Below are 22197 nucleotides of genomic sequence, written 5' to 3'. Positions count from 1 at the left end.
TACTGATCATTACCTGAAAGTGTCATCAAGCTTGGGTGAAAAAATGTGTGCTGAGATTTCAGGAAACTCGTAGTTTTTTGGAAGCTTGGCAACCCCTTTCCATGAAAGTGATTTGCGACAGTCTCTGCTTAGGGCTACATCAATAGGAAACAAACCATAGAGATAGAACTTGGAACTACTTTATTGTGTCAAGTTTCAAAGAGCTAGCACAAACCGTGTTTCATTTAGAGTTCCAAATACATGTATCCATATAGGAGAAAACAGAGTGAAACCTAAATATTAAAACTCTTAGTGCCAACGAATGGTTTAACCTAGAAGAACGAAATTTGGTGAGCCAAGGAGGATTGGGGTACTGATCATTACCTGAAAGTGTCATCAAGCTTGGGTGAAAAAATGTGTGCTGAGATGTCAGGAAACTCGTAGTTTTTTGGAAGCTTGGCAACCACTTTCCATGAAAGTGATTTTTGCCAGTCTCTGCTTAGGGCTACATAAATAGGAAACAAACCATAGAGATAGAACTTGGAAGTACTTTATTGTGTCAATTTTCAAAGAGCTAGCACAAACCGTGTTTGATTTAGAGTTCCAACTACATGTATCCATATAGGAGAAAACAGAGTGAAACCTAAAAATTAAAACTGTTACTGCCAACGAACGGTTTAATCTAGAAGAACGAAATTTGGAATGCCAAGTCGGATTGGGGTACTGATCATTACCTGAAAGTGTCATCAAGCTTGGGTGAAAAAATGTGTGCTAAGATTTCAGGAAACTCGTAGTTTTTTGGAAGCTTGGCAACCCCTTTCCATGAAAGTGATTTGGGACAGTCTCTGCTTAGGGCTACATCAATAGGAAACAAACCATAGAGATAGAACTTGGAACTACTTTATTGTGTCAAGTTTCAAAGAGCTAGCACAAACCGTGTTTGATTTAGAGTTCCAACTACATGTATCCATATAGGAGAAAACAGAGTGAAACCTAAAAATTAAAACTGTTACTGCCAACGAACGGTTTAACCTAGAAGAACGAAATTTGGAATGCCAAGTCGGATTGGGGTACTGATCATTACCTGAATGTGTCATCAAGCTTGGGTGAAAAAATGTGTGCTGAGATTTCAGGAAACTCGTAGTTTTTTGGAAGCTTGGCAACCCCTTTCCATGAAAGTGATTTGCGACAGTCTCTGCTTAGGGCTACATCAATAGGAAACAAACCATAGAGATAGAACTTGGAACTACTTTATTGTGTCAAGTTTCAAAGAGCTAGCACAAACCGTGTTTGATTTAGAGTTCCAACTACATGTATCCATATAGGAGAAAACAGAGTGAAACCTAAAAATTAAAACTGTTACTGCCAACGAAAGTTTTAACCTAGAAGAACGAAATTTGGTGAGCCAAGTGGGATTGGGGTACTGATCATTACCTGAAAGTGTCATCAAGCTTGGTTGAAAAAATGTGTTCTGAGATTTCAGGAAACTCATATTTTTTTGGAAGCTTGGCAACCACTTTCCATGAAAGTGATTTGAGCCAGTCTCTGCTTAGGGCTACATCAATAGGAAAAAAAACCATAGAGAGAGAACTTGGAACTACTTTATTGTGTAAAGTTTCAAAGAGCTGGCACAAACCATGTTTAATTTAGAGTTCCAACTACATGTATCCATATAGGAGAAAAGAGAGTAAAACGTAAATATTAAAACTGTTACTGCCAACGAACGGTTTAAACTAGAAGAACGAAATTTGGTGAGCCAAGGAAGATTGGGGTACTGATCATTACCTGAAAGTGTCATCAAGCTTGGGTGAAAAAATGTGTGCTGAGATTTCAGGAAACTCGTAGTTTTTTGGAAGCTTGGCAACCCCTTTCCATGAAAGTGATTTGCGACAGTCTCTGCTTAGGGCTACATCAATAGGAAACAAACCATAGAGATAGAACTTGGAACTACTTTATTGTGTCAAGTTTCAAAGAGCTAGCACAAACCGTGTTTGATTTAGAGTTCCAACAACATGTATCCATGTAGGAGAAAACAGAGTGAAACCTAAAAATTAAAACTGTTACTGCCAACGAACGGTTTAACCTAGAAGAACGAAATTTGGAATGCCAAGTCGAATTGGGGTACTGATCATTACCTGAAAGTGTCATCAATCTTGGGTGAAAAAATGTGTGCTGAGATTTCAGGAAACTCGTAGTTTTTTGGAAGCTTGGCAACCCCTTTCCATGAAAGTGATTTGCGACAGTCTCTGCTTAGGGCTACATCAATAGGAAACAAACCATAGAGATAGAACTTGGAACTACTTTATTGTGTCAAGTTTCAAAGAGCTAGCACAAACCGTGTTTGATTTAGAGTTCCAACTACATGTATCCATATAGGAGAAAACAGAGTGAAACCTAAAAATTAAAACTGTTACTGCCAACGAACGGTTTAACCTAGAAGAACGAAATTTGGAATGCCAAGTCGGATTGGGGTACTGATCATTACCTGAAAGTGTCATCAAGCTTGGGTGAAAAAATGTGTGCTGAGATTTCAGGAAACTCGTAGTTTTTTGGAAGCTTGGCAACCCCTTTCCATGAAAGTAATTTGCGACAGTCTTTGCTTATGGCTACATCAATAGGAAACAAACCATAGAGATAGAACTTGGAACTACTTTATTGTGTCAAGTTTCAAAGAGCTAGCACAAACCGTGTTTGATTTAGAGTTCCAACTACATGTATCCATATAGGAGAAAACAGAGTGAAACCTAAAAATTAAAACTGTTACTGCCAACGAAAGGTTTAACCTAGAAGAACGAAATTTGGTGAGCCAAGTGGGATTGGGGTACTGATCATTACCTGAAAGTGTCATCAAGCTTGGTTGAAAAAATGTGTTCTGAGATTTCAGGAAACTCATATTTTTTTGGAAGCTTGGCAAGCACTTTCCATGAAAGTGATTTGAGCCAGTCTCTGCTTAGGGCTACATCAATAGGAAAAAAACCATAGAGAGAGAACTTGGAACTACTTTATTGTGTAAAGTTTCAAAGAGCTGGCACAAACCATGTTTAATTTAGAGTTCCAACTACATGTATCCATATAGGAGAAAAGAGAGTAAAACGTAAATATTAAAACTGTTACTGCCAACGAACGGTTTAACCTAGAAGAACGAAATTTGGTGAGCCAAGGAAGATTGGGGTACTGATCATTACCTGAAAGTGTCATCAAGCTTGGGTGAAAAAATGTGTGCTGAGATTTCAGGAAACTCGTAGTTTTTTGGAAGCTTGGCAACCCCTTTCCATGAAAGTGATTTGCGACAGTCTCTGCTTAGGGCTACATCAATAGGAAACAAACCATAGAGATAGAACTTGGAACTACTTTATTGTGTCAAGTTTCAAAGAGCTAGCACAAACCGTGTTTGATTTAGAGTTCCAACTACATGTATCCATATAGGAGAAAACAGAGTGAAACCTAAAAATTAAAACTGTTACTGCCAACGAACGGTTTAACCTAGAAGAACGAAATTTGGAATGCCAAGTCGGATTGGGGTACTGATCATTACCTGAATGTGTCATCAAGCTTGGGTGAAAAAATGTGTGCTGAGATTTCAGGAAACTCGTAGTTTTTTGGAAGCTTGGCAACCCCTTTCCATGAAAGTGATTTGGGACAGTCTCTGCTTAGGGCTACATCAATAGGAAACAAACCATAGAGATAGAACTTGGAACTACTTTATTGTGTCAAGTTTCAAAGAGCTAGCACAAACCGTGTTTGATTTAGAGTTCCAACTACATGTATCCATATAGGAGAAAACAGAGTGAAACCTAAAAATTAAAACTGTTACTGCCAACGAAAGGTTTAACCTAGAAGAACGAAATTTGGAATGCCAAGTCGGATTGGGGTACTGATCATTACCTGAAAGTGTCATCAAGCTTGGGTGAAAAAATGTGTGCTAAGATTTCAGGAAACTCGTAGTTTTTTGGAAGCTTGGCAACCCCTTTCCATGAAAGTGATTTGGGACAGTCTCTGCTTAGGGCTACATCAATAGGAAACAAACCATAGAGATAGAACTTGGAACTACTTTATTGTGTCAAGTTTCAAAGAGCTAGCACAAACCGTGTTTGATTTAGAGTTCCAACTACATGTATCCATATAGGAGAAAACAGAGTGAAACCTAAAAATTAAAACTGTTACTGCCAACGAACGGTTTAACCTAGAAGAACGAAATTTGGAATGCCAAGTCGGATTGGGGTACTGATCATTACCTGAATGTGTCATCAAGCTTGGGTGAAAAAATGTGTGCTGAGATTTCAGGAAACTCGTAGTTTTTTGGAAGCTTGGCAACCCCTTTCCATGAAAGTGATTTGTGACAGTCTCTGCTTAGGGCTACATCAATAGGAAACAAACCATAGAGATAGAACTTGGAACTACTTTATTGTGTCAAGTTTCAAAGAGCTAGCACAAACCGTGTTTGATTTAGAGTTCCAACTACATGTATCCATATAGGAGAAAACAGAGTGAAACCTAAAAATTAAAACTGTTACTGCCAACGAAAGGTTTAACCTAGAAGAACGAAATTTGGTGAGCCAAGTGGGATTGGGGTACTGATCATTACCTGAAAGTGTCATCAAGCTTGGTTGAAAAAATGTGTTCTGAGATTTCAGGAAACTCATATTTTTTTGGAAGCTTGGCAACCACTTTCCATGAAAGTGATTTGAGCCAGTCTCTGCTTAGGGCTACATCAATAGGAAAAAAACCATAGAGAGAGAACTTGGAACTACTTTATTGTGTAAAGTTTCAAAGAGCTGGCACAAACCATGTTTAATTTAGAGTTCCAACTACATGTATCCATATAGGAGAAAAGAGAGTAAAACGTAAATATTAAAACTGTTACTGCCAACGAACGGTTTAAACTAGAAGAACGAAATTTGGTGAGCCAAGGAAGATTGGGGTACTGATCATTACCTGAAAGTGTCATCAAGCTTGGGTGAAAAAATGTGTGCTGAGATTTCAGGAAACTCGTAGTTTTTTGGAAGCTTGGCAACCCCTTTCCATGAAAGTGATTTGCGACAGTCTCTGCTTAGGGCTACATCAATAGGAAACAAACCATAGAGATAGAACTTGGAACTACTTTATTGTGTCAAGTTTCAAAGAGCTAGCACAAACCGTGTTTGATTTAGAGTTCCAACAACATGTATCCATGTAGGAGAAAACAGAGTGAAACCTAAAAATTAAAACTGTTACTGCCAACGAACGGTTTAACCTAGAAGAACGAAATTTGGAATGCCAAGTCGAATTGGGGTACTGATCATTACCTGAAAGTGTCATCAATCTTGGGTGAAAAAATGTGTGCTGAGATTTCAGGAAACTCGTAGTTTTTTGGAAGCTTGGCAACCCCTTTCCATGAAAGTGATTTGCGACAGTCTCTGCTTAGGGCTACATCAATAGGAAACAAACCATAGAGATAGAACTTGGAACTACTTTATTGTGTCAAGTTTCAAAGAGCTAGCACAAACCGTGTTTGATTTAGAGTTCCAACTACATGTATCCATATAGGAGAAAACAGAGTGAAACCTAAAAATTAAAACTGTTACTGCCAACGAACGGTTTAACCTAGAAGAACGAAATTTGGAATGCCAAGTCGGATTGGGGTACTGATCATTACCTGAAAGTGTCATCAAGCTTGGGTGAAAAAATGTGTGCTGAGATTTCAGGAAACTCGTAGTTTTTTGGAAGCTTGGCAACCCCTTTCCATTAAAGTAATTTGCGACAGTCTTTGCTTATGGTTACATCAATAGGAAACAAACCATAGAGATAGAACTTGGAACTACTTTATTGTGTCAAGTTTCAAAGAGCTAGCACAAACCGTGTTTGATTTAGAGTTCCAACTACATGTATCCATATAGGAGAAAACAGAGTGAAACCTAAAAATTAAAACTGTTACTGCCAACGAAAGGTTTAACCTAGAAGAACGAAATTTGGTGAGCCAAGTGGGATTGGGGTACTGATCATTACCTGAAAGTGTCATCAAGCTTGGTTGAAAAAATGTGTTCTGAGATTTCAGGAAACTCATATTTTTTTGGAAGCTTGGCAACCACTTTCCATGAAAGTGATTTGAGCCAGTCTCTGCTTAGGGCTACATCAATAGGAAAAAAACCATAGAGAGAGAACTTGGAACTACTTTATTGTGTAAAGTTTCAAAGAGCTGGCACAAACCATGTTTAATTTAGAGTTCCAACTACATGTATCCATATAGGAGAAAAGAGAGTAAAACGTAAATATTAAAACTGTTACTGCCAACGAACGGTTTAACCTAGAAGAACGAAATTTGGTGAGCCAAGGAAGATTGGGGTACTGATCATTACCTGAAAGTGTCATCAAGCTTGGGTGAAAAAATGTGTGCTGAGATTTCAGGAAACTCGTAGTTTTTTGGAAGCTTGGCAACCCCTTTCCATGAAAGTGATTTGCGACAGTCTCTGCTTAGGGCTACATCAATAGGAAACAAACCATAGAGATAGAACTTGGAACTACTTTATTGTGTCAAGTTTCAAAGAGCTAGCACAAACCGTGTTTGATTTAGAGTTCCAACTACATGTATCCATGTAGGAGAAAACAGAGTGAAACCTAAAAATTAAAACTGTTACTGCCAACGAACGGTTTAACCTAGAAGAACGAAATTTGGAATGCCAAGTCGAATTGGGGTACTGATCATTACCTGAAAGTGTCATCAATCTTGGGTGAAAAAATGTGTGCTGAGATTTCAGGAAACTCGTAGTTTTTTGGAAGCTTGGCAACCCCTTTCCATGAAAGTGATTTGCGACAGTCTCTGCTTAGGGCTACATCAATAGGAAACAAACCATAGAGATAGAACTTGGAACTACTTTATTGTGTCAAGTTTCAAAGAGCTAGCACAAACCGTGTTTGATTTAGAGTTCCAACTACATGTATCCATATAGGAGAAAACAGAGTGAAACCTAAAAATTAAAACTGTTACTGCCAACGAACGGTTTAACCTAGAAGAACGAAATTTGGAATGCCAAGTCGGATTGGGGTACTGATCATTACCTGAAAGTGTCATCAAGCTTGGGTGAAAAAATGTGTGCTGAGATTTCAGGAAACTCGTAGTTTTTTGGAAGCTTGGCAACCCCTTTCGATGAAAGTGATTTGCGCCGGTCTCTGCTTAGGGCTACATCAATAGGAAAGAAACCATAGAGATAGAACTTGGAACTACTGTATTTTGTCAAGTTTCAAAAAGCTAGCACAAACCGTCTTTGATTTAGAGTTCCAACTACATGTATCCATATAGGAGAAAACAGAGTGAAACCTGAAAATTAAAACAGTTACTGCCAACGAACGGATTAACCTAGAAGAACGATATTTGGTGAGCAAAGTGGGATTGGGGTACTGATCATTAACTGAAAGTGTCATCAATGTTGGGTGAAAAAATGTGTGCTGAGATTTCAGGAAACTCGTAGTTTTTTGGAAGCTTGGCAACCCCTTTCCATATAAGTGATTTGCGCCAGTCTCTGCTTAGGGCTACATCAATAGGAAGCAAACCATAGAGATAGAACTTCGAACTACTCTATTGTGTCAACTTTCAAAGAGGTAGCACAAACCGTGTTTAATTTAGAGTTCCAACTACATGTATCCATATAGGAGAAAACAGAGTGAAACCTAAAAATTAAAACTGTTACTGCCAACGAACAGTTTAACCTAGAAGAACGAAATTTGTTGAGCCAAGTGGGATTGGGGTACTGATCATTACCTGAAAGTGTCATCAAGTTTGGGTGAAAAAATGTGTGCTGAGATTTCAGGAAACTCATGGTTCATTGGAAGCTTGGCAACCTCTTTCCATGAAAGTGATTTGCGCCGGTCTCCGCTTAGGGCTACATCAATAGGAAACAAACCATAGAGATAGAACTTGGAACTACTTTATTGTGTCAAGTTTCAAAGAGCTAGCACAAACCGTGTTTGATTTAGAGTTCCAACTACATGTATCCATATAGGAGAAAACAGAGTAAAACCTAAATATTAAAACTGTTACTGCCAACGAACGGTTTAACCTAGAAGAACGAAATTTGGTGAGCCAAGGAGTATTGGGGTACTGATCATTACCTGAAAGTGTCATCAATTTTGGGTGAAAAAATGTGTGCTGAGATTTCAGGAAACTCGTAGTTTTTTGGAAGCTTGGCAACCCCTTTCCATGAAAGTGATTTGCGCCAGTCTCTGCTTAGGGCTACATCAATAGGAAACAAACCATAGAGATAGAACATGGAACTACTTTATTGTGTCAAGTTTCAAAGAGCTGGCACAAACCTTGTTTGGTTTAGAGTTCCAACAACATGTATCCATATAGGAGAAACAGAGTGTAACCTAAAAATTAAAACTGTTACTGCCAAAGTACGGTTTAACCTAGAAAAACGAAATTTGGTGAGCCAAGTGGGATTGGTGTACTGATCATTACCTGAAAGTGTCATCAAGATTGGGTGAAAAAATGTGTGCTGAGATTTCAGGAATCTAGTAGTTCTTTGGAAGCTTGACAACCCCTTTCCATGAAAGGGATTTGCGCCGGTCTCTGCTTAGGGCTACATCAATAGGAAAAAAAACCATAGAAATAGAACATGGAACTACTTTATTCTGTCAAGTTTCAAAGTGCTATCACAAACCGTCTTTGATTTATACTTCCACCTACATATACCCATATAGGAGAAAACAGAGTGAAACCTAAAATTAAAACTGTTACTGCCAACGAACCATTTAACCTAGAAGAACAAAATTTGGTGAGCCAAGTGGGATTGGGGTACTGATCATTACCTGAAAGTGTCATCAAGATTGGGTGAAAAAATGTGTGCTGAGATTTCAGGAAACTCGTAGTTTTTTGGATGCTTGGCAACCCCTTTCCATGAAAGTGATATGAGCCAGTCTCTGCTTAGGGCTAGGTCAATAGGAAACAAACCATAGAAAAAGAACTTGCAACTACTTTATTGTGTCAAGATTAGAAGTGCTAGCACAAACCGTCTTTGATTTAGAGTTCCAACTACATGTATCCATATAGGAGAAAACAGAGTGAAACCTAAAAATTAAAAGTGTTACTGCCAACGAACGGTTTAACCTAGAAGAACGAAATTTGGAGAGCCAAGTGGGATTGGGGTACTGATCATTACCTGAAAGTGTCCTCGAGTTTGGGTGAAAAAATGTGTGCTGAGATTTCAGGAAATTCGTAGTTTTTTGGAAACTTGGCAACCCCTTTCCATGAAAGTGATTTGCGCCAGTCTCTGCTTAGGGCTATATCAATAGGAAACAAACCATAGAGATAGAAATTGGAACTATTTTATTGTGTCAAGATTCAAAGAGCTAGCACAAACCGTGTTTGATTTAGAGTTCCAACTACATGTATCCATAAGGGAGAAAACAGAGTGAAACGTAAAAATTAAAACTGTTAATGCCAACGAACGGTTTAACCTAGAAGAACGAAATTTGTTGAGACAAGTGGGATTGGGGTACGGATCATTACCTGAAATTGTCATCAAGATTGAGTGAAAAAATGTGTGCTGAGATTTCAGGAAACTCGTAGTTTTTTGGAAGCTTGGGAACCCCTTTCCAGGAAAGTGATTTGCGCCAGTCTCTGCTTAGGGCTACATCAATAGGAAACGAACCATAGAGATAGAACTTGGAACTACTTTATAGTGTCTAGTTTCAAAGAGCTAGCTCAAACCATCTTTGATTTAGAGTTCCAACTACATGTATCCATATAGGAGAAAACAGAGTGAAACCTAAAAATTAAAACTGTTACTGCCAACGAACCGTTTAACTAAGAAGAACGAAATTTGGTGAGCCAAGTGGGATTGGGGTACTGATCATTACCTGAAAGTGTCCTCGAGTTTGGGTGAAAAAATGTGTGCTGAGATTTCAGGAAATTCGTAGTTTTTTGGAAACTTGGCAACCCCTTTCCATGAAAGTGATTTGCGCCAGTCTCTGCTTAGGGCTATATCAATAGAAAAAAAACATAGAAATAGAAATTGGAACTACTTTATTGTGTCAAGTTTCAAAGTGCTAGCACAAACCGTCTTTGATTTAGAGTTCCAACTACATGTATCCATATAGGAGAAAACAGAGTGAAAACTAAAAATTGAAACTATTACTGCCAACAAACGGTTTAAACTAGAAGAACGAAATTTGGTGAGGCAAGTGGATTGGGGTACTGATCATTAACTGAAAGTGTCATCAAGATTGGGTGAAAAAATGTGTGCTGAGATTTCAGGAAACTCGTAGTTTTTTGGAAGCTTGGCAACCACTTTCCATGAAAGTGATTCGCGCCAGTCTCTGCTTAGGGCTACATCAATAGGAAACAAACCATAGAGATAGAACTTGGAACTACTTTATTTTGTCACATTTCAAAGAGCTAGCACAAACCGTGTTTGATTTAGAGTTCCAGCTACATGTATCCATATAGGAGAAAACAGAGTGAAACCTAAAAATTAAAACTGTTTCTGCCAACGAACGGTTTAACCTAGAAGAACGAAATTTGGAATGCCAAGTCGGATTGGGGTACTGACCATTACCTGAAAGTGTCATCAAGCTTGGGTGAAAAAATGTGTGCTGAGATTTCAGGAAACTCGTAGTTTTTTGGAAGCTTGGCAACCCCTTTCCATATAAGTGATTTGCGCCAGTCTCTGCTTAGGGCTACATCAATAGGAAAAAAACCATAGAGATAGAACTTGGAACTACTTTATTGTGTCAAGTTTCAAAGAGCTAGCACAAACCGTCTTTGATTTAGAGTTCCAACTACATGTATCCATTTAGGAGAAAACAGAGTGAAACCTAAAAATTAAAACTGTTACTGCCAACGAACAGTTTAATCTAGAAGAACGAAATTTGGTGAGCCAAGTGGGATTGGGGTACTGATCATTAACTGAAAGAGTCATTAAGATTGGGTGAAAAAATATATGCTGAGATTACAGGAAACTCGTAGTTTTTTTGAAGCTTGGCAATCCCTTTCAATGAAAGTGATTTGCGCCAGTCTCTACTTAGGGCTACAACAATAGGAAACAAACCATAGAGATAGAACGTGGAACTACTTTATTGTGTCAAGTTTCAAAGAGCTAGCACAAACCGTCTTTGATTTAGAGTTCCAACTACATGTATCCATATAGGAGAAAACACAGTGAAACCTGAAAATTAAAACAGTTACTGCCAACGAACGGTTTAACCTAGAAGAACGAAATTTGGTGAGCCAAGTGGGATTGGGTTACTGATCATTAACTGAAAGTGTCATCAAGTTTGGGTGAAAAAATGTGTGCTGACATTTCAGGAAAATCGTATTTTTTTGGAAGCTTGGCAACACTTTTCCATGAAAGTGATTTGCACCAGTCTCTGCTTAGAGCTACATCAATAGAAAACAATCCATAGAAATAGAATATGGAACTATTTTATTTTGTCAAGTTTCAATGAGCTAGCACAAACCGTCTTTGATTTAGAGTTCCACCTACATGTACCCATATAGGAGAAAACAGAGTGAAACCTGAAAATTAAAACTGTTAATGCCAACGAAGGGTTTAACCTAGAAGAACGAAATTTGGTGAGCCAAGTGGGATTGGGGTACTGATCATTAACTGAAAGTATCATTAAGATTGGGTGAAAAAATGTGTGCTGAGATTACAGGAAACTCGTAGTTTTTTGGAAGCTTGGCCATCCCTTTCAATTAAAGTGATATGCGCCAGTCTCTGCTTAGGGCTACATCAATAGGAAACAAACCATAGAGATAGAACTTGGAACTACTTTATTGTGTCAAGTTTCAAAGAGCTAGCACAAACCGTCTTTGATTTAGAGTTCCAACTACATGTATCCATATAGGAGAAAACAGAGTGGAACCTGAAAATTAAAACAGTTACTGCCAACGAACGGTTTAACCTAGAAGGACGAAATCTGGTGAGCCAAGGAGGATTGGTGTACTGATCATTACCTGAAAGTGTCATCAAGTTTGGGTGAAAAAATGTGTGCTGAGATTTCAGGAAACTCGTAGTTCTTTGGAAGCTTGGCAACCCCTTTCCATGAAAGTGATTGGCGCCTGTCTCTGCTTAGGGCTACATCAATAGTAAACAAACCATAGAGATAGAACATGGAACTGCTTTATTGTGTCAAGTTTCAACATGCTAGCAAAAACCGTCTTTGATTTAGAGTTCCACCTACATGTACCCATATAGGAGAAAACAGAGGGACCTAAAAATTAAAACTGTTACTGCCAACGAACGGTTTAACCTAGAAGAACAAAATTTGGTGAGCCATGTGGGATTCGGGTACTGATCATTACCTGAAAGTGTCATCAAGATTGGGTGAAAAAATGTGTGCTGAGATTTCAGGAAACTCGTAGTTTTTTGGTTGCTTGGCAACCCCTTTCCATGAAAGTGATTTGCGCCTGTCTCTGCTTAGGACTACATCAATAGAAAATAAACCATAGAAATAGAACTTGGAACTACTTTATTGTGTCAACTTTCAAAGAGCTAGCACAAACCATGTTTAATTTAGAGTTCCAACTACATGTATCCATATAGGAGAAAACATCTTGAAACCTAAAAATTAAAACTGTTACTGGCAACGAACGGTTTAACCTAGAAGAACGAAATTTGGTGAGCCAAGTGGGATTGGGGTACTGATCATTACCTGAAAGTGTCATCAAGATTGGATGAAAAAGTGTGTGCTGAGATTTCAGGAAACTCGTAGTTCTTTGGAAGCTTGGCAACCCCTTTCCATGAAAGTGATTTGCGCTGGTCTCTGCTTAGGGCTACATCAATAGGAAACAAACCATAGAGATAGAACTTGGAACTACTTTATTGTGTCAAGTTTCAAAGTGCTAGCACAAACCGTCTTTGATTTATAGTTCCACCTACATGTACCCATATAGGAGAAAACAGAGTGAAACATAAAAATTTAAACTGTTACTGTCAACGAACCATTTAACCTAGAAGAAAGAAATTTGGTGAGCCAAGTGGGATTGGGGTACTGATCATTACCTGAAAGTGTCATCAAGATTGGGTGAAAAAATGTGTGCTGAGATTTCAGGAAACTCGTAGTTTTTTGGAAGATTGGCAACCCCTTTCCACGAACGTGATATGAGCCAGTCTCTGCTTAGGACTACATCAATAGAAAACAAACCATAGAGATAGAACTTGGAACTACTTTATTGTGTCAAGTTTCAAAGAGCTAGCACAAACCGTGTTTGATTTAGAGTTCCAACTACATGTATCCATATAGGAGAAAACAGAGTGAAACCTAAAAATTAAAACTGTTACTGCCAACGAACGGTTTAACCTAGAAGAACGAAATTTGGAATGCCAAGTCGGATTGGGGTACTGATCATTACCTGAAAGTGTCATCAAGCTTGGGTGAAAAAATGTGTGCTGAGATTTCAGGAAACTCGTAGTTTTTTGGAAGCTTGGCAACCCCTTTCCATGAAAGTGATTTGCGACAGTCTCTGCTTAGGGCTACATCAATAGGAAACAAACCATAGAGATAGAACTTGGAACTACTTTATTGTGTCAAGTTTCAAAGAGCTAGCACAAACCGTGTTTGATTTAGAGTTCCAACTACATGTATCCATATAGGAGAAAACAGAGTAAAACCTAAATATTAAAACTGTTACTGCCAACGAACGGTTTAACCTAGAAGAACGAAATTTGGTGAGCCAAGGAGGATTGGGGTACTGATCATTACCTGAAAGTGTCATCAAGCTTGGGTGAAAAAATGTGTGCTGAGATTTCAGGAAACTCGTAGTTTTTTGGAAGCTTGGCAACCCCTATCCATGAAAGTGATTTGCGACAGTCTCTGCTTAGGGCTACATCAATAGGAAACAAACCATAGAGATAGAACTTGGAACTACTTTATTGTGTCAAGTTTCAAAGAGATAGCACAAACCGTGTTTGATTTAGAGTTCCAACTACATGTATCCATATACGAGAAAACAGAGTGAAACCTAAAAATTAAAACTCTTACTGCCAACGAATGGTTTAACCTAGAAGAACGAAATTTGGAATGCCAAGTCCGATTGGGCTACTGATCATTACCTGAAAGTGTCATCAAGCTTGGGTGAAAAAATGTGTGCTGAGATTTCAGGAAACTCGTAGTTTTTTGGAAGCTTGGCAACCCCTTTCCATGAAAGTGATTTGGGACAGTCTCTGCTTAGGGCTACATCAATAGGAAACAAACCATAGAGATAGAACTTGGAACTACTTTATTGTGTCAAGTTTCAAAGAGCTAGCACAAACCGTTTATGATTTAGAGTTCCAACTACATGTATCCATATAGGAGAAAACAGAGTGAAACCTAAATATTAAAACTGTTAGTGCCAACGAATGGTTTAACGTAGAAGAACGAAATTTGGTGAGCCAAGGAGGATTGGGGTACTGATCATTACCTGAAAGTGTCATCAAGCTTGGGTGAAAAAATGTGTGCTGAGATGTCAGGAAAATCGTAGTTTTTTGGAAGCTTGGCAACCACTTTCCATAAAAGTGATTTTTGCCAGTCTTTGCTTAGGGCTACATCAATAGGAAACAAACCATAGAGATAGAACTTGGAACTACTTTATTGTGTCAAGTTTCAAAGAGCTAGCACAAACCGTGTTTGATTTAGAGTTCCAAATACATGTATCCATATAGGAGAAAACAGAGTGAAACCTAAAAATTAAAACTGTTACTGCCAACGAATGGTTAACCTAGAAGAACGAAATTTGGAATGCCAAGTCGGATTGGGGTACTGATCATTACCTGAAAGTGTCATCAAGCTTGGGTGAAAAAATGTGTGCTGAGATTTCAGGATACTCGTAGTTTTTTGGAAGCTTGGCAACCCCTTTCCATGAAAGTGATTGGCGCCGGTCTCTGCTTAGGGCTACATCAATAGGAAACAAACCATAGAGATAGAACATGGAACTGCTTTATTGTGTCAAGTTTCAACATGCTAGCAAAAACCGTCTTTGATTTAGAGTTCCACCTACATGTACCCATATAGGAGAAAACAGAGGGACCTAAAAATTAAAACTGTTACTGCCAACGAACGGTTTAACCTAGAAGAACAAAATTTGGTGAGCCAAGTGGGATTCGGGTACTGATCATTACCTGAAAGTGTCATCAAGATTGGGTGAAAAAATGTGTGCTGAGATTTCAGGAAACTCGTAGTTTTTTGGAAGCTTGGCAACCCCTATCCATGAAAGTGATTTGCGACAGTCTCTGCTTAGGGCTACATCAATAGGAAACAAACCATAGAGATAGAACTTGGAACTACTTTATTGTGTCAACTTTCAAAGAGCTAGCACAAACCATGTTTAATTTAGAGTTCCAACTACATGTATCCATATAGGAGAAAACATCTTGAAACCTAAAAATTAAAACTGTTACTGGCAACGAACGGTTTAACCTAGAAGAACGAAATTTGGTGAGCCAAGTGGGATTGGGGTACTGATCATTACCTGAAAGTGTCATCAAGATTGGGTGAAAAAGCGTGTGCTGATATTTCAGGAAACTCGTAGTTCTTTGGAAGCTTGGCAACCCCTTTCCATGAAAGTGATTTGCGCTGGTCTCTGCTTAGGGCTACATCAATAGGAAACAAACCATAGAGATAGAACTTGGAACTACTTTATTGTGTCAAGTTTCAAAGTGCTAGCACAAACCGTCTTTGATTTATAGTTCCACCTACATGTACCCATATAGGAGAAAACAGAGTGAAACATAAAAATTAAAAGTGTTACTGCCAACGAACCATTTAACCTAGAAGAAAGAAATTTGGTGAGCCAAGTGGGATTGGGGTACTGATCATTACCTGAAAGTGTCATCAAGATTGGGTGAAAAAATGTGTGCTGAGATTTCAGGAAACTCGTAGTTTTTTGGAAGATTGGCAACCCCTTTCCACGAACGTGATATGAGCCAGTCTCTGCTTAGGACTACATCAATAGAAAACAAACCATAGAGATAGAACTTGGAACTACTTTATTGTGTCAAGTTTCAAAGAGCTAGCACAAACCGTGTTTGATTTAGAGTTCCAACTACATGTATCCATATAGGAGAAAACAGAGTGAAACCTAAAAATTAAAACTGTTACTGCCAACGAACGGTTTAACCTAGAAGAACGAAATTTGGAATGCCAAGTCGGATTGGGGTACTGATCATTACCTGAAAGTGTCATCAAGCTTGGGTGAAAAAATGTGTGCTGAGATTTCAGGAAACTCGTAGTTTTTTGGAAGCTTGGCAACCCCTTTCCATGAAAGTGATTTGCGACAGTCTCTGCTTAGGGCTACATCAATAGGAAACAAACCATAGAGATAGAACTTGGAAATACTTTATTGTGTCAAGTTTCAAAGAGCTAGCACAAACCGTGTTTGATTTAGAGTTCCAACTACATGTATCCATATAGGAGAAAACAGAGTAAAACCTAAATATTAAAACTGTTACTGCCAACGAACGGTTTAACCTAGAAGAACGAAATTTGGTGAGCCAAGGAGGATTGGGGTACTGATCATTACCTGAAAGTGTCATCAAGCTTGGGTGAAAAAATGTGTGCTGAGATTTCAGGAAACTCGTAGTTTTTTGGAAGCTTGGCAACCCCTATCCATGAAAGTGATTTGCGACAGTCTCTGCTTAGGGCTACATCAATAGGAAACAAACCATAGAGATAGAACTTGGAACTACTTTATTGTGTCAAGTTTCAAAGAGATAGCACAAACCGTGTTTGATTTAGAGTTCCAACTACATGTATCCATATACGAGAAAACAGAGTGAAACCTAAAAATTAAAACTCTTACTGCCAACGAACGGTTTAACCTAGAAGAACGAAATTTGGAATGCCAAGTCAGATTGGGCTACTGATCATTACCTGAAAGTGTCATCAAGCTTGGGTGAAAAAATGTGTGCTGAGATTTCAGGAAACTCGTAGTTTTTTGGAAGCTTGGCAACCCCTTTCCATGAAAGTGATTTGCGACAGTCTCTGCTTAGGGCTACATCAATAGGAAACAAAACATAGAGATAGAACTTGGAACTACTTTATTGTGTCAAGTTTCAAAGAGCTAGCACAAACCGTTTATGATTTAGAGTTCCAACTACATGTATCCATATAGGAGAAAACAGAGTGAAACCTAAATATTAAAACTGTTAGTGCCAACGAATGGTTTAACGTAGAAGAACGAAATTTGGTGAGCCAAGGAGGATTGGGGTACTGATCATTACCTGAAAGTGTCATCAAGCTTGGGTGAAAAAATGTGTGCTGAGATGTCAGGAAACTCGTAGTTTTTTGGAAGCTTGGCAACCACTTTCCATAAAAGTGATTTTTGCCAGTCTCTGTTTAGGGCTACATCAATAGGAAACAAACCATAGAGATAGAACTTGGAACTACTTTATTGTGTCAAGTTTCAAAGAGCTAGCACAAACCGTGTTTGATTTAGAGTTCCAACTACATGTATCCATAAGGGAGAAAACAGAGTGAAACCTAAAAATTAAAACTGTTACTGCCAACGAATGGTTTAACCTAGAAGAACGAAATTTGGAATGCCAAGTCGGATTGGGGTACTGATCATTACCTGAAAGTGTCATCAAGCTTGGGTGAAAAAATGTGTGCTGAGATTTCAGGATACTCGTAGTTTTTTGGAAGCTTGGCAACCCCTTTCCATGAAAGTGATTTGCGACAGTCTCTGCTTAGGGCTACATCAATAGGAAACAAACCATAGAGATAGAACTTGGAACTACTTTATTGTGTCAAGTTTCAAAGAGCTAGCACAAACCGTGTTTGATTTAGAGTTCCAACTACATGTATCCATATAGGAGAAAACAGAGTGAAACCTAAAAATTAAAACTCTTACTGCCAACGAACGGTTTAACCTAGAAGAACGAAATTTGGAATGCCAAGTCGGATTGGGGTACTGATCATTACCTGAAAGTGTCATCAAGCTTGGGTGAAAAAATGTGTGCTAAGATTTCAGGAAACTCGTAGTTTTTTGGAAGCTTGGCAACCCCTTTCCATGAAAGTGATTTGGGACAGTCTCTGCTTAGGGCTACATCAATAGGAAACAAACCATAGAGATAGAACTTGGAACTACTTTATTGTGTCAAGTTTCAAAGAGCTAGCACAAACCGTGTTTGATTTAGAGTTCCAACTACATGTATCCATATAGGAGAAAACAGAGTGAAACCTAAAAATTAAAACTGTTACTGCCAACGAATGGTTTAATCTAGAAGAACGAAATTTGGAATGCCAAGTCGGATTGGGGTACTGATCATTACCTGAAAGTGTCATCAAGCTTGGGTGAAAAAATGTGTGCTGAGATTTCAGGAAACTCGTAGTTTTTTGGAAGCTTGGCAACCCCTTTCCATGAAAGTGATTTGCCACAGTCTCTGCTTAGGGCTACATCAATAGGAAACAAACCATAGAGATAGAACTTGGAACTACTTTATTGTGTCAAGTTTCAAAGAGCTAGCACAAACCGTGTTTGATTTAGAGTTCCAACTACATGTATCCATATAGGAGAAAACAGAGTGAAACCTAAAAATTAAAACTGTTACTGCCAACGAACGGTTTAACCTAGAAGAACGAAATTTGGAATGCCAAGTCGGATTGGGGTACTGATCATTACCTGAAAGTGTCATCAAGCTTGGGTTTAAAAATGTGTGCTGAGATTTCAGGAAACTCGTAGTTTTTTGGAAGCTTGGCAACCCCTTTCCATGAAAGTGATTTGCGACAGTCTCTGCTTAGGGCTACATCAATAGGAAACAAACCATAGAGATAGAACTTGGAACTACTTTATTGTGTCAAGTTTCAAAGAGCTAGCACAAACCGTGTTTGATTTAAAGTTCCAACTACATGTATCCATATAGGAGAAAACAGAGTAAAACCTAAATATTAAAGCTGTTACTGCCAACGAACGGTTTAATCTAGAAGAACGAAATTTGGTGAGCCAAGGAGGATTGGGGTACTGATCATTACCTGAAAGTGTCATCAAGCTTGGGTGAAAAAATGTGTGCTGAGATTTCAGGAAACTCGTAGTTTTTTGGAAGCTTGGCAACCCCTTTCCATGAAAGTGATTTGGGACAGTCTCTGCTTAGGGCTACATCAATAGGAAACAAACCATAGAGATAGAACTTGGAACTACTTTATTGTGTCAAGTTTCAAAGAGCTAGCACAAACCGTGTTTGATTTAGAGTTCCAACTACATGTATCCATATAGGAGAAAACTGAGTGAAACCTAAAAATTAAAACTGTTACTGCCAACGAATGGTTTAACCTAGAAGAACGAAATTTGGAATGCCAAGTCGGATTGGGGTACTGATCATTACCTGAAAGTGTCATCAAGCTTGGGTGAAAAAATGTGTGCTGAGATTTCAGGAAACTCGTAGTTTTTTGGAAGCTTGGCAACCCCTTTCCATGAAAGTGATTTGCGACAGTCTCTGCTTAGGGCTACATCAATAGGAAACAAACCATAGAGATAGAACTTGGAACTACTTTATTGTGTCAAGTTTCAAAGAGCTAGCACAAACCGTGTTTGATTTAGAGTTCCAACTACATGTATCCATATAGGAGAAAACAGAGTGAAACCTAAAAATTAAAACTGTTACTGCCAACGAACGGTTTAAACTAGAAGAACGAAATTTGGAATGCCAAGTCGGATTGGGGTACTGATCATTACCTGAAAGTGTCATCAAGCTTGGGTTTAAAAATGTGTGCTGAGATTTCAGGAAACTCGTAGTTTTTTGGAAGCTTGGCAACCCCTTTCCATGAAAGTGATTTGCGACAGTCTCTGCTTAGGGCTACATCAATAGGAAACAAACCATAGAGATAGAACTTGGAACTACTTTATTGTGTCAAGTTTCAAAGAGCTAGCACAAACCGTGTTTGATTTAGAGTTCCAACTACATGTATCCATATAGGAGAAAACAGAGTAAAACCTAAATATTAAAGCTGTTACTGCCAACGAACGGTTTAATCTAGAAGAACGAAATTTGGTGAGCCAAGGAGGATTGGGGTACTGATCATTACCTGAAAGTGTCATCAAGCTTGGGTGAAAAAATGTGTGCTGAGATTTCAGGAAACTCGTAGTTTTTTGGAAGCTTGGCAACCCCTTTCCATGAAAGTGATTTGCGACAGTCTCTGCTTAGGGCTACATCAATAGGAAACAAACCATAGAGGTAGAACTTGGAACTATTTTATTGTGTCAAGTTTCAAAGAGCTAGCACAAACCGTGTTTGATTTAGAGTTCCAACTACATGTATCCATAAGGGAGAAAACAGAGTGAAACGTAAAAATTAAAACTGTTACTGCCAACGAACGGTTTAACCTAGAAGAACGAAATTTGCTGAGCCAAGTGGGATTGGGGTCCTGATCATTACCTGAAAGTGTCATCAAGCTTGGGTCAAAAAATGTGTGCTGAGATTTCAGGAAACTCGTAGTTTTTTGGAAGCTTGGCAACCCCTATCCATGAAAGTGATTTGCGACAGTCTCTGCTTAGGGCTACATCAATAGGAAACAAACCATAGAGATAGAACTTGGAACTACTTTATTGTGTCAAGTTTCAAAGAGCTAGCACAAACCGTGTTTGATTTAGAGTTCCAACTACATGTATCCATATAGGAGAAAACAGAGTGAAACGTAAAAATTAAAACTGTTACTGCCAACGAACGGTTTAACCTAGAAGAACGAAATTCGGAATGCCAAGTCGGATTGGGGTACTGATCATTACCTGAAAGTGTCATCAAGCTTGGGTGAAAAAATGTGTGCTGAGATTTCAGGAAACTCGAATTTTTTTGGAAGCTTGGCAACCCCTTTCCATGAAAGTGATTTACGACAGTCTCTGCTTAGGGCTACATCAATAGGAAACAAACCATAGAGATAGAACTTGGAACTACTTTATTGTGTCAAGTTTCAAAGAGCTAGCACAAACCGTGTTTGATTTAGAGTTCCAACTACATGTATCCATATAGGAGAAAACAGAGTGAAACCTAAAAATTAAAACTGTTACTGCCAACAAACGGTTTAACCTAGAAGAACGAAATTCGGAATGCCAAGTCGGATTGGGGTACTGATCATTACCTGGAAGTGTCATCAACCTTGGGTGAAAAAATGTGTGCTGAGATTTCAGGAAACTCGAATTTTTTTGGAAGCTTGGCAACCCCTTTCCATGAAAGTGATTTGCGACAGTCTCTGCTTAGGGCTACATCAATAGGAAACAAACCATAGAGATAGAACTTGGAACTACTTTATTGTGTCAAGTTTCAAAGAGCTAGCACAAACCGTGTTTGATTTAGAGTTCCAACTACATGTATCCATATAGGAGAAAACAGAGTGAAACCTAAAAATTAAAACTGTTACTGCCAACGAACGGTTTAACCTAGAAGAACGAAATTTGGTGAGCCAAGTCGGATTGGGGTACTGATCATTACCTGAAAGTGTCATCAAGCTTGGGTGAAAAAATGTGTGCTGAGATTTCAGGAAACTCGTAGTTTTTTGGAAGCTTGGCAACCCCTTTCCATGAAAGTGATTTGCGACAGTCTCTGCTTAGGGCTACATCAATAGGAAACAAACCATAGAGATAGAACTTGGAACTACTTTATTGTGTCAAGTTTCAAAGAGCTAGCACAAACCGTGTTTGATTTAGAGTTCCAACTACATGTATCCATATAGGAGAAAACAGAGTAAAACCTAAATATTAAAACTGTTACTGCCAAGGAACGGTTTAATCTAGAAGAACGAAATTTGGTGAGCCAAGGAGGATTGGGGTACTGATCATTACCTGAAAGTGTCATCAAGCTTGGGTGAAAAAATGTGTGCTGAGATTTCAGGAAACTCGTAGTTTTTTGGAAGCTTGGCAACCCCTATCCATGAAAGTGATTTGCGACAGTCTCTGCTTAGGGCTACATCAATAGGAAACAAACCATAGAGATAGAAATTGGACCTACTTTATTGTGTCAAGTTTCAAAGAGCTAGCACAAACCGTGTTTGATTTAGAGTTCCAACTACATGTATCCATATAGGAGAAAACAGAGTGAAACCTAAAAATTAAAACTGTTACTGCCAACGAACGGTTTAACCTAGAAGAATGAAATTTGGAATGCCAAGTCGGATTGCGCTACTGATCATTACCTGAAAGTGTCATCAAGCTTGGGTGAAAAAATGTGTGCTGAGATTTCAGGAAACTCGTAGTTTTTTGGAAGCTTGGCAACCCCTTTCCATGAAAGTGATTTGCGACAGTCTCTGCTTAGGGCTACATCAATAGGAAACAAA

This window comes from Spermophilus citellus, assembly GCF_964194105.1.
Source record: "Spermophilus citellus genome assembly, chromosome: 6".
NCBI lineage: Eukaryota > Metazoa > Chordata > Mammalia > Rodentia > Sciuridae > Spermophilus > Spermophilus citellus.
The sequence above is the reverse complement of the archived record's forward strand: the minus strand, read 5'-3'. Positions refer to the sequence as shown.